This window comes from Hyperolius riggenbachi, chromosome 2, assembly GCF_040937935.1.
Source record: "Hyperolius riggenbachi isolate aHypRig1 chromosome 2, aHypRig1.pri, whole genome shotgun sequence".
Classification (NCBI taxonomy): domain Eukaryota; kingdom Metazoa; phylum Chordata; class Amphibia; order Anura; family Hyperoliidae; genus Hyperolius; species Hyperolius riggenbachi.
Window position 1 is genome coordinate 286051583 of NC_090647.1, and position 14611 is coordinate 286066193.

The window sequence follows — 14611 nt, forward strand, 5'->3', positions numbered from 1 at the left end:
GTCACTGTGCCTGTATGGTACCTGTCTGTATGTGACAGGTGCACATTGTAATACCCACTGCATATACCTACCTGTTGTTCACTGTCCACCCACCCACCTACGTGAGCGCATGCAGTGTCACTGTGCCTGTCCGGGAACCTGCCTGTGTGTGACAGATGCACATTGTAATAACCACTGCATATACCTACCTGTTGTTCACTGTGCACCCACCCACCTACGTGAGTGCACGCAGTGTCACTATGCCTGTCCGGTACCTGTCTGTGTGTGACAGGTGTACATTGTAATACCCACTGCATATACCTACCTGTTGTTCACTGTGCACCCACCCACCTACATGAGCGCATGCAGTGCGATATACCACTCTGTGCAAACCCGTTAACTGCACCTGTGTGACTGCACATTGTATTAGTCAAGTCAGTGCATACCTTTCACTTCATCCCCCCGATATGGACAAAACAGACAAAACAGGTAGAGGCAGAGGTAGAGGCAGACCCAGAGGAAGGCCACCCAGCAGGTCTGTGCGAGGTCGTGTTGAAGTGATTTAGTGCGGCCCTGGACCAAAGTACAGTGCTCAGAAGAAGGCACGTCCCATGAACTCCCAAGATTGTCAGGACGTGGTTGACTATTTATCACAAAACACCTCATGTTCCGCAGCCACCAGCACTACTACAAGCACCACAGCCGCTGCATTTGACACTTCGCAGGAGTTAATTGGTGGGGAATTAACTGATTCACAGCCATTATTGTTACAACTAGATGAAGGCTAAGCAAGTTACACCCCCTCATATGTCTGAGTTAGGCGGCGACACTATGGATGTTGGTGCAGTTTTGGAGGTGGAAAATTAAGGAACCAACTTCTCATAATGCGTTACATAAGTTTATTAATTGAAGCCCATAGAAAACCCCATACCCAGAATACCTCCCCCCTAAAAACAATGCCTGCTGACTTGGAGCGCTCCTCACATCCAATCACTCCACACACATGCAACCAATGTCCTTGGCCAGTAAGCTAATGACCGTAGAAGGGCCCAACTACTATGAACACGTATCTTCATGGGATGGAATCATATGATGGAAACAACACTCCTTACGCAGCACTCTGCAGTATCCACAATGATAGCTTCATCCATATGAGACAGCTCACTGTAAGGCTTGCACAACACAATTCGTCATGACAGTGTAACGTGAGCCAGCACTCTACGACATATACAAAGTCCGTGACTTCCAATGCTGCAGCCGCAGCCCTTACCCAGTCTTCATAAACCCCTTCTCATACCTTCATCCAGCACGGCTTGTATCCGCGGTGTCCCGCGGTATACGCTGCCCTTACTTGTTTGTGTCCAGAGGTAACGGGGTGAACTGATGCTGGCCGGCCAGAGTATGGTCACATGTGCGAGCAGGAGGATGCCAGACTAACACACTCTCGCTCCGGAGGCCTGTAACCATGCCTGCATATGCGTTACGCATTTTTGGAGGTGTCTGAGGCAAGCGAAGCTGGGCAGGATGATTATGATGATGACGATGATACGGATACCACGTGGGATCCTAAGAGACAAGATGACCAAGGGGACAGTTCAGAGGGGGAGCCTGAGAGAAGTAGGAGGAGATGAGTTGCTGAAAGAAGTAGGGGGAGCTCGTCATCAGAAACAGCTGGTGGCAGTGTCCGGCATCAGCCAACATGCCCTTCAACGTCAGCTGCTGATACCACCATAGTGCCATCACCCCAGGGGGGCACAGTGGTTTGAAAATTTTTTAGTGTGCCGTCCGTAGATCAGAGCAATACCATCTGTTCTCTCTGCCTCCAAAAATTGAGCCGTAGACAGGCCAACACCCACGTAGGGATAACTACCTTATGAAGGCACCTGCAGAAAAGGCACAAACTGCAATGGGAAGAGCACCTGAGCAAAAGCAGCACACAAAAGCAAAGCCACCCTCCTTCTCCTCTTCCTCCTTCAGGTGCAGCATCTTCAGTCACTTTCTCCCTTGCACCTTCACAGCCACCCTCCTTCACTCTGCCTCTGCCCTTGAGCGGTTCCTGCTCCTCTGCCCACAGCAGCCAGGCGTTCGTGAAGGAAACCTTTGAGCGGAAGAAGCCAATTTCTGCCAGTCACCCCCTTGCCCGGCATCTGATAACTGGTGTGGTGGAACTGTTAGCTTGCCAGCTGTTACCATACAAGCTGGTGGACTCTGAGACCTTCCGTAAATTTGTGGCCATTGGGACACCGCAGTGGAAGATACCAGGCCGCAATTATTTCTGTAAAAAGGCCATACTCAAACTGTACTAGGCAAGTTGTGTCATGTCTGGCACACAGTGTTGGGTCAAGGGTCCACCTGACCATGGATGCCTGGTCTGCCAAGCATGGTCAGGGCAGGTACATTACTTACACAGCCCATTGGGTCAACCTGGTGACCGATGGCAAGCAGCGAGTACATGGCTGTGCAGCGGGCCAACTTGTGACACCTCCATGGCATGCAGGCAGGCCTCCTACCACCTCCTCTCCTTCTCCTCCTACTCCTCATGCTACATCCTCTTCGCTATCATCCTCCTCCTTGGCTGAGTGGCAGTTCAACTCTACTGGTGCTGCAATCTCCTCTCCAGCTACACAGCCCCATCTCCCCAGGGCCTATGCTGCATGCCAGGTACGACGGTGTCACGCCATCTGGTGCGTGTACATGCCTGCCTAATTTTTCTGGCTGCACTGCAGCTGCAACAACAAAACAAAAGGCATGTACATGTGCCCATTCCCCTTCGTGATCATTACCTTGCCGCGGTGAAGGGGCTTGCATATCACAATGATGCAATGACCGCTGGCTATATGAGTGTCTCGGGGGGTGGCACACCAAAGATAATAAGGTCGTGGCTTCATTGTGGACAGACCAAATTCGATCAGCTGGACAGTCACTGTTCTGTCATTCAGCTACCTCAGCCCGGCGACCATATGGGCTGGAAAGCTGACATCACCTGCACTCTCGTCATGGTGTGCACCAGTCCAGCATGGCCATCACTACACAAACAGCTGTTTGCAGTCACTGCATACCTTTTACTCCATCTTTGACTGCACATTGTATTATACCCGGCAGTCAGTGCATACCTTTTTATTGAATGGATGTCAGACTTGCCCTCCATAACAGATTCTCGTTAAAGGTAGTACAGTCTATCAGTGTCATTACAGCAGGGCCTTGAACGTCCTCCTGTATTGTTATTTTTGGTCACTACCTCGGGACGTGCATGCCATGCCTGCTGCCTTGCTTGGATGTGTGGTAGCTGTTCCTGCTCCTTTGCCCACAGTGTGCCTGCTGCCTTTCTTAGGATGTGTGGTGGTGGTAGCCGTTTCTTAGGCTCCTACTCCGGACCGGAATCGAACCAGGATTCCCCAGCCATTACCCGTGGTCACTATGCTACTGGGAAAGTACCATATAACGTTTCACACAGATGAATGAATGGCACACTTGCCCTACATAACACATTCTTGGCAAATTCTTTCGATGTGGTTCGTCTTGCGCTGGGTCAAGGGTCCATCTGACCACAGATGCCTGGTCTGCAAAGCATGGTCAGGGCAGGTACATTACTTATACAGCAAATGGGTCCTTACTTGGATGTGCGGTGGTGGTAGCCAGTTCTCAGGCTTCCACTCTGGACTGGAATCGAACCCTGATTCCTCGGCCATTACCCGTGGTCTCTCACAATGGCAGACTTGCCCTCCATAAAAGATTCTCGTTGCAGGTACTTAACAGCAAGCAGAACAAGTATTTAAAAAAATAGATGTAAGTTTTAACAATGGTAGAGAAAGAACCGGAAAGTTGACAAGGCAGTCAAACATTACCTGACATCACTGAGTGAGGAAGAGCAATCTTGCCACGGTGCGCACCAGTCCAGCACGGCCGTCACTACGCAAACAGCTGTTTGCGGTGCGTTACACAGTGAGTTTGGTGTGTCAGTGTGAAGCAGTACTCTAATTACACTCCCTAATTGATGTATACACATGCAAGATGTTTTAAAGCGCTTTAGGCCTGCAATTTAGCATTCAATGTGATTTCTGCCCTTAAAACGCTGCTTTGCATCAATTCCAGATTTTTCCCTGGGACTTTTGGCATATATCCCACTCCGCCATGCCCCCCTCCAGGTGGTAGACCCATTGAAACATCTTTTCCATCACTTTTGTGGCCAGCATAAATGTTTCTAGTTTTGAAAGTTTGCCTCCCCATTGAAGTCTATTGCGGTTCGCGATATTTCTCGCGCGAATTGAACGTTTGGCGAAGGTTTGCGAACCTAAAATCGGAGGTTCAGGCCATCTCTATTTAACACAGCTGTTTTTATGGAGGTTTTGTTTTTTATAACAAAAACTGTACTTTCATCTATATACAAATAAGTAAATAAACAAATAATTGAAAAAATAGAGGAGGCTGCTGAAAACTCCAAAATTTCATGAGACTGTAATTTACCTTTGCAATAAAATTGGGAGATATTCCAATAATAGAAGAGACAGAGTAAATACTGCCAGAATTCAGGAGACAGGACTATATAAAAATTAGTGATGATAGTAATGTGTTAATTCTTTGCATATGCAAACTCTTATGTCAAAAATATTTTGAATGGCCTTTTCCTGACAATCCTCTTTGGGCTGCGGTAATCCCTGCTGCTTGTGCACCTTTTTATACCACACTGTCCCTCCCACATAACTTGCTATTAAGGTGCTTTGATGCAGCACTTTGGGAACAATCAACTTCTTATGCAAAATGTCGGTTAGCACAATCACTAACAGGCAGCATTGAAGAGTAGAGGAGAAGACCAATTGCAGGTATTTATCTTTGATGTGCTTCTCTGCTATTCAGTGGAAGGGAGAAAGGTAGGCCCCCTTAGCCCCTGGGCCCACCTACAAATTCCAGAGTTGTGGGAGCTATAATTATGCTATTGATTGCTACTGTAATATCTTTTCCCAGAGGTATACATCTCCTTATGTCAAACCTCTCACTGCCTGGAATAGGGCACGTCTGCTGCAAACAATTTTTTTTCCCAGAAGCAACCTCTTACCAAATGCCCATCATGAAATATCTCTTGTGTGAGGTAGATAGGCACCTATTTCAAACTCCTCAAGGACTACAATTTTTTTCTGTCACCTTAAAGCATGCCAATTATGCAGCTGTCACTTATCTTCTTAGCGTTGACTGCTTGTCACTTATTTTTCTACCCCTGACGTGTCTTAAATTTTCTTTATTGTCATTTCTGGTAATATCTATAATTTTATAAAAATGATATAATTTATTTTGGTGAGAGAGTCACAGGTATGCTAGAAACTTCTGTGGTTTTGTCACAGGTCAGGAAAACGGGGCAAACTATGTCTGTTACTCATCCGGTTGTTAAGATCTGGGTGACAGCTGATAGTTACAAGACCATGTGTGTGAAACAGGAGAAGTAGGTAGATAAGTTCTCATGGCTCAGACCAGAGGGCAGGGAAGATAGCAATTGGAATACTGGTAAATAAGCTGACGGCTAATGTCTGACCCTCTACTAGGAACATATTTCTCCGTTTTGAAGGCAATCTTCTATTAATCGCCTTCATGGAAACAAATGATCAATTTAGAAAAGACATTAGCCCCCTGGAGAGTTGATGGAATGGTTCAGAAATTAAAAGCAATGGATACTTGTTTTTAATGCCAATTTTGTGGAAGCCTCTCTAGCCAATGCAATAAAGTGGAGATCTGTATTTCTTCTGCATAATCCCCCCCAAAAAAACCTTTCAAATTCTCCTGGATGTAATCAGACATGGCTTGCGTCTCTGAAATTGAGATAGGGCAAAACTTGCTATGCGAGACAGAGTTGGGCAACAAGTCTATGGTGCAATCACACAGAGGTAGAGTATTTGTTTATTTTATTTTTTTTTTGCAGAAAATAACTGCACAATCCAAGTGTAGTAACTCTGTTCGAGGTATGGGTACATTATTCAATAGGCAGAAAGGTTGAACTTTAACTTCAAGCAAACGTTCCTGGAAACAGGTATTACTAGTTGATGTTCCTGAAATCTAATTTCCTGGAGCCAGAGCAGCCACAGCAGAACAGGATTAAGGGCCTTAGGAATGATGTAGAAGGAGAAGATGATGTTAAGAGTATAGCTAAGTATTTCACTCAATGGGGCATGGCTGAATCAAGCACTCTTTATTTAAAACTTAGAGAGATTTACAAAACTCTTGTATTGTGTCACTGAGTTCCAATGCTTCCTGCAGAGTGTCGAATAGCATTGTGATTGTGGGTGTGGTAGGGGTTCTGATGCAGTGGATTATATATTTGTCTGCTGAAATTGATCTGTGATTTTTTTGAGCTACCTGTGACTACTAGAGGGGCAGAATGAGGTACCAGTGACATTTGGTTTTCCCCCATTGGGAGAACTGTGCGTAATATGTGTCTTTTCTGGGGCTTCCTGTGGCTATAGATGAGTCTCTAGTTGCCTGTGAGTAGAGGGGTTACCTATGACAAATGAGAAGTCCCTGCAAAAGCTGGACTGCTGCTTTTGAATGCTTTGGGCTACCTGTAATAATTAGAAAGGTGGGAAGAGGAGTGACTACAATTGGAAAAGTGTCTCTGAAGGACAAATGATTGTATCATCAAAACAACAACGTCAATCATCAATAAATACTGCATAAGAATAACATTAACAAAATTTGCAAGAATTAATCAATCAGCACAAACATAATGAAGTGCTAACAGGTTCAATCAGTGGAAAGTTCTACCCTAATTTACTTAATAAATTGCAAATGCAAGAAAAAGGCAACACTCAGTCTATTTGGGTAGGATATAACAAAGTGTGAAATCAATAACTAGTATTGGACCCAACAGCACCTTACGAGTATCGCAAATGATCAGCCTGTATTCATTTATCCATCTAATGCTGGTTATTACTTTAGCCCTATTATAGATTCTACCCAAATAAGCTTGTAGTGTTGCCTTTTTCCTGCATTTGCAGACATTAGCAGAGATCTTTCCACCGATTGAGCCTGTTGGCACTTTATTATTTATTTGGTTATTGGTGAATTCTTGCACATTTTTAATTATAAATCTCAGATGATATTTATTGATGCTGGCCTGACAATCATGTAATAATTTCTGTGTATACTATATGGATTTCCTATATACTGTCTAACCTTGTGTTCATATTAGATTATATCTTTTTTGCAATTACTAATGATGGCCTTCCTACTTCCTTGAATAATGTTTTAAGTGTTTTTTTTTTTTTTTCATTTCCACAATTGTGTATTTTGCCCCAATCTATGGCAATATCCAATATACTGCAAGCATTGCCCTGACATATCTACTTTCACTATTTCATTTTTACCAAAGAAATGACAGATGGAATCTGATTTGCTCCAGGAGACACAGGCACTTCCCTAGCTTTCAGCTCATTATAACTTCAAGAAACAAGAAGAATATTATATAATTGGTTTAAAATCAGGTATGTTAAGGATCAATCACTGTTCTTTTTTTACATAACTCCCATAAGAATGCCTCATATCTGGGTATGCTAAATACACTGGCTTTTCCCTGCAATATTTTAATTAATTTGGGTGAGCTGACATTGATCTCTGTCATGCCATGCTTATTTAAGAAAACATGATATTATTACTATTGACCAGGTTTATTATAAATCTAACTCGGCGTGGTTCCTCAATCAATCTGGATTTGTCTTGGTTCAAATTAATCACATTTGCTGTGTGGGATCATTTCTTTCATTTGAATTTCATTATTTTCTATCCAAGTACATGGCTGCAACATGGCAATTGCCCTTTTACACTGATATGGGCAACACACCACAGTTCTTGTAATTTAATACTTGACCTCCAGATTGCAATTTAACCTTGTTTAAAAATGCTACTTTTTATGAGAATTATTCATTATACCTATTAAAATTCACACTTCCTAGTAAATAAAGCCAGATATTATTGTAATTTTTCATTTACTCGAACAAGATTAATGGTAGGGATCTGCAGTGCCAGTGTTTTGAATCTTTTCTGCATTCACTTTAGTTAAATATATAATAGAAAATGTATATGTTAGATTGTTTTTTTTTTCCCTTTTAGTTGTTTTGCGTTTTTTTTAACCTTTTGTATTTTCTGTGAACCTCTCGGCAGGTATAATTCTATCAGGGCTCAGGGGCAGCATATTTAGCATAGAGCACATGTACAGTGTGCTTACATGCATTGTAAGCACAACAATAAGCTGGAAGTAATTAAAAGATCTAATTCCAGTTTCATTTTTATAAATGCATTTCATGGAAATTATATTAATGAGGTGTTTTAATTTTTATTGCCTTTTAGTTCAGTAGAAAACCAAAATGTATAGCTGCAACAGCTTGTAGACTCCCACATCCGTACTGTCAACAACAGAAAGCCTCTTCACTGTCCTTCCTACTTCCACCCTTTACATTAGATTAGATGTTCCTATTGCACACATGCCTTTCTATTGACCAAAAGCTTATTCATTGGCTCAATAGGGATAAAGAGGCACCCAAGTGAATATAAAAGTTAAAAACTGTAATAAAAACAGAAAAGGTTGAGGTGGCTAACCTCAATGATGACAGTCACAAAAGACAAAAATGAGTTTATTTTTGCACAGACAACACATTTCATGGGTCACAGTCCGCTTCCTCAGGCCAATAACCCTATAACATGAACTGCATCTCTAACTTAGCTGAAGAGGGAAGAGCAAAGAGAAAGTGTTGAGAGACCTTGGAGCATGTTGAGCAGTGTGGACATGGCCATCAATAATCTGCTTTATCTGTAAGTTTCTATTTTTAAATTGAAAAACCCCCAAAAATCTAATTTTTTGCAGCATTTAAAGAGAACCCGAGGTGGTTTAAAAATCCTATTAGGACACAGAGGCAAGTGCTGTATACAATGAGCAGCCTCTGTGTTCTTACAGACTGTCTCCAGCCCCCCCCCCCTGGCTCTGCTGTCCCCCATAAAAAAAAACCCACCAGGCTAGTGACACGCAGATTGTTGCTAGCCGGCTGTTTATCTAAGGCTGTCAGTCACCGCTGCTCCCCCACCTCCTATATAGTGCGGCTCCCCGCTTGTGTCCCTTCCCTCCCCTCCCTGTAAGCTTCCTCCAATCATTTTATAATTGCATTTGTATTAAATGCAATTGTAAACATGGAATTTGAACTAGCAAATTAAAGGAACTAGACGTATGTAGTGACAGGCAACTGTTATTTAAATTGTTGGAGAAGAGTCCAGTTGGGCTTTATATGTATAGTATGCAAACCCAGCTCTTTTCCAAACCCTAAAACCCAGACATAGCTGTAATGATTGGTGTCAGCACACAGAGAGAATCTGATTATTGGTGATCAGCAGAATCACCGACAATACAGATGTATACCTGATTATTGATGATCTGCAGAATCACCAATAATACAAGTATGACTAACCTCTGGACACCTGATAGAGAGTAAGTGTTTGGTGCAGCAGTAGAGTATCTCCCGTGGGGCGGGAGATACTGGTGACTTAGAGCAGGGACCACTTGAGGAGCAGGTGGTCCTTGGCTGTGTGGGAACTATCTCCTAAGAGAGGGGATAGAGATAATCTGGCAGCCAGTGATTCCCTGGTAAACTGGGAATCAGACTATACTGCAGCCAGAGGACTCCTAAGAGATAGAGCCCCAGGCTGTACTGCAGGAAGGACCCTCTGAGGAGCAGGAGGTCCCTGCAGCTAACTGACACTTGGTGGAATAGTGTCACAGGTAGTACAGACAGAATGAACACTCAAGGGGTGAGTGACAGCCAGAAGGGTCGGCCAGGCCAGGTCGGCAAAACACGAGCAGATAAGGTACAGAGACAGTAGGCTGATTCGGTAACCAGGTACAGGCAGGGTTTGGCAACAGGTAGGCAGATATGCAGAGGTACCGAATCAGAGAGCAGGAGAGAGGTCGACAGAGCTAATGGTCATAACAGATATAGAGCAGAGTCCTAGTCTGGGGTGTGAGGTCCGTGGTCTCAACACCCAGGAACTGGTCTAACGTATAACACCGCAATGACACAGTAATCCTAAGCTTGGGTGTGAGGTCCTTGGTCACAACACCCAGGAACTGGTCTAAAGTATAACACAGCAATGACACAGTAATCCTAAACTTGGGTGTGAGGTCCTTGGTCACAACACCCCGGAACTGGTCTAAAGTATAACACAGCAATGACACAGTAATCCTAAGCTTGGGTGTGAGGTCCTTGGTTACAACACCCCGGAACTGGTCTAAAGTATAACACATGCGTAATTTGGCTAAGTGTGAATTCCCAGGTCCACCTGGTTCTAACACACTGTGGGATCTGACTATGGTCTGAGTGCTCACACGTATGTATTCGCAACAGCAGACAACCTGAGACTGACCAGTGAGATCTATATATAGTGTGGCGCTCCTCGGCGCCACCCAGCGCCACTCAGCCAATGAAAGACTGCGCTGGGATCAGCTGACCAACCTGATCAGCTGATTCCTCTCCTCCTGGCATAAAGGTCCTGCCTCCCGATGCGCGCACGCGTAGCTCTCCATCTGTGTGTACTAGAAGGCTCAGACAAACCAGACGCATGCTGCTGTGCGGAAACCGCCGGTCTGAACATGGAGACAGCCACCCTGCTGCCAGACTGCGCGGCGGCATCTCCACAATCCATTGCAATAGCATTGACAAAAGAGAAAACATATATTTTTAATTAATTATGTATACATGATCAGTCTATCACCTTCAAGCTCTTTTCTGTTGACACGACACCACATTCCAAGACAAAAATGTGGTGCCATTTAGCCCCTCAAAGTGCCCTCTATGAAAGGGGAATGATCTGGACTGCTATGGCCTGTAGGATGAGTGCAGAAAAGCCATGGCCTGTGACTGCCAGATACTGAAGCTTGCAAAAGAAAACCTAGTCAACTAGGTTAAGAAGAAAACACAAGCAACATTCAAATAGCCTTGGGTTCAGTATTAAACAAAACAAAAAGTATGACAGTTTTATGCTCTTATTGTTTCTGGAGTGCTGAGGGTGTGAGAGAGAGTCATTTAATAAGAGCACAAGATAAAAAGAGCCCAGCATGGCATCATTTTATCAGCAATTTGGCCAGAGATGCAGTAATTGCAGTTACATCTGCGGGAGCGAAGTTATTTTATTGGCAATTAGGCAAGAGGAGCAGTTATTGTGGCTATGACTGCAGGTTGGAGAGCAGTTCAGTGGCAGCAAAGCAGTGGCTGGATAGTGTAACGATTAAGAGCTCTGCCTCTGGCACAGGAGACCTGGGTTCAAATCTCGTCTCTGCCTGTTCAGTAAGCCAGCACCTATTCAGTAGGAGACCTTGGGCAAACCTCCCTAACACTGCTACTGCCTATAGAGCGCATCCTAGTGGCTGAAGCTCTGGTGCTTTGAGTCTGCCAGGAGAAAAGCAAAATTTAAATGTTCTGCCTGTAGGTGCTTTATCATCATAATTTAGCAGTGGGCACTGCTACATGATCGTAATTTAGCAGTGCTCAGTTATTGGGTTAGTGTTAGGGATATACACGGGAGAGGGTAGTGGGGGTTTAATTTAGCAACACCAGGTTATCGGGTTAGTGTTAGGCATGTATAGGGGGGAGTTAGTGTTAGGAATAGGTAAGCAGGTTAGTGTTAGGCATATGTGGGGGGGAGATTAGTGTTAGGAATAGGTAAGGGGGGTTAGTGTTAGGCGTTTGAGTGAGAATTAGGTTGCAGAGAGGGATAGTAGATATTGGGATAATTGCTGATATTCTAATATCAGGTACTAGGGATAGTAGAAGATCATTAAAGAGGAGCTGTTAGGTATAAGGTCTCAGAGAAAATAAACACATATATCAGTAGCTAAAGATTGGCTGTACTTACATTACATATGCATTTCACTGTCCACGTTTGGATTTCACAGAATTTGTATATAGTATATGCAGAGATAGATGCTCCTGACAGCTCATGGCAGGCTCCATGTTTTTCTGTCAAATGTGTCGTCATGTCCTGCCTGCTTCCTGATCACAGAAAAGCTCGTACTGAATAACACAGTGTGCAGTGAATATTAATGAGCCATGTGGCTAGGAACAATAGCTGACTCCTGCAGTGTACTCTGCCCGGAGATTTATCAGTGCTACGCACTGGACTGATTACAAGCTGCTGTAACGTCTTATTAGCAGCCGAGGGGAGGGCTCCAGAATGCTTTGCAGTATAGTATGCGGCTTGCGTCCTCTTGGGTCTATAACAGTTTTGCTGATAAGCACACATCAAAGGTAAGAGAGATTTTTATCTTCACTAATGCCTTTCTGGCTTCCTTCTAAACTGTTTAACACAGGAGAATAGAGGTTTAAATTAGCTTCTGCAGCCTGACAGTTACTCTTTAAAGGGGTTCTTTCGCGAAAAAAGTAGCCAGTTAAAAAATGTGACAGATGACAGGTTTTGGGCCAGTGTAACGATCGGTGTAACACAGTGAGGATCTGATTACCGGTGATCTGCAGTATCACCGAGAATGCAGATCTGCAGTATCACCGATAATCAGATATATCTCTAACCTCTGGACACCTGAGTAATATGAGTGTTTGGTGCAACCGTATACTTTGAGGAGAGCACCCACGTAGAGGGTGCTGGGCAGTACTAGATATTGCTCAGAGAACAGGTTCCTTCCACTGGTCTGAAGCTCCCCAAGGGGCGGAGCCAGGCTGAGACTGGGAAGGATGAGAAAGTGAGTGACACCAAAGGTGAAGTGTCACTGACAGTACTGGGAACTATCTCCCAACAGGGAAGATAGTTCTCGAGGTCGGACAGGCCAGGTCGTTAACACACAGACAGATAAAGTACAAAGACAGGAGACAGAAGCGGAATCCTAAGACTAGCAGAGTTTGGCAACAGAGTATCAGATATAGCGAAGTACCTAATCAGAGATCAGAAGAATGGTCAGGAAAGCAGAAGGTCATAACAAATAATCAACAATGCCTAGACTTGGGTGTGAGCTCCTAGATTATCAACACCCCGGAACTGGTCTAGATAATAATACAGATGGTAACAGGATTCCTAGACTAAGGTGTGAGCTCCTTGGAAACTGGTCTAGATAATAACACAGATAATAACAGGATTCCTAGACTAAGGTGTGAGCTCCTTGGTCATCAACACCTTGGAAACTGATCTAGATAATAACACAGATACTGAGAGAAGGTCTGAGTGCTACCACGTAGTGATCGCAACGCCAGACACCAGAGAAATGACCAGCACCCAGTATATATACCCCAGCGCTCTCCAGCGCCACCCCTAAGTGCTGGACCAATGAAAACTGCTGGAATTTTCAGCTGACCGGCTTGGTCAGCTGACGCCCTTCTGACTGTCATAAAGGCTCTAAACCTGTGTGGACTATCAGTCCCAGCCACACCAGACATGTGTTGTACTGTTTCTGCTGTGTTGGATGCAGAACCAGCCGCACCGCTGTCCAAGCATGCGGCGGTTCTTCCGCGTTCAGCAGTACTATCAGAACTATGCCTATGCGTGCCAACATCCGCGTCTGACGCGGAATCCGCCGTCCTGTTCACAAAGCATGCGGCGGTTTCCTCACGCTCCGTCATGCCAGTGGATTGAACAGTGGATTGTTCAGGAAATGCTGTTGAAAAAAAAGAAAGCCCTGAGAATCACCCTTAAAAAGATGGACTGGCCCAAAACCTGTCATCTGTCACATTTTTTAACTGCCTACTTTTTCGCGAAATAACTCCTTTAAGGTTACTGATATTCTAGTATGGGCATTATCTTGTGCCTTTTTTTTACCATGCGCAATACACAGTATGGGCTTGATTCAATAAGACAAATAGCATGCCTTATCAGAGATAACACGCCTTATCAAAGTTAACACGCCTTGTCAGAGTAGCATAGCAAACTTATGCCTGCTAATTGGCAATGACGAGAGCTCCATGCGTCCTGCCTTAAGCTCCTGCGGGTTCATAGCGCACATCTAGATGTTCGGGTTCGGGCCGAACAGGCCGAACATGGCCGCGATGTTCGAGTGTTCGAGCCGAACTCCGAACATAATGGAAGTCAATGGGGACCCGAACTTTCGTGCTTTGTAAAGCCTCCTTACATGCTACATACCCCAAATTTACAGGGTATGTGCACCTTGGGAGTGGGTACAAGAGGGAAAAAAAATTAGCAAAAAGAGCTTATAGTTTTTGAGAAAATCGATTTTAAAGTTTCAAAGGGAAAACTGTCTTTTAAATGCGGGAAATGTCTGTTTTCTTTGCACAGGTAACATGCTTTTTGTCGGCATGCAGTCATAAATGTAATACAGATGAGAGGTTCCAGGAAAAGGGACCGGTAACGCTAACCCAGCAGCAGCACACGTGATGGAACAGGAGGAGGGCGGCGCAGGAGAAGAAGGCCACGCTTTGAGACACAACAACCTAGGCCTTGCATGAGGACAAGAAGCGTGCGGATAGCAATTAGCTTTTTGTCAGCATGCAGTCATAAATGTAATACAGATGAGAGGTTCCAGGAAAAGGGACCGGTAACGCTAACCCAGCAGCAGCACACGTGATGGAACAGGAGGAGGGCGGCGCAGGAGGAGAAGGCCACATTTTGAGACACAACAACCCAGGCCTTGCATACGGACAAGAAGCGT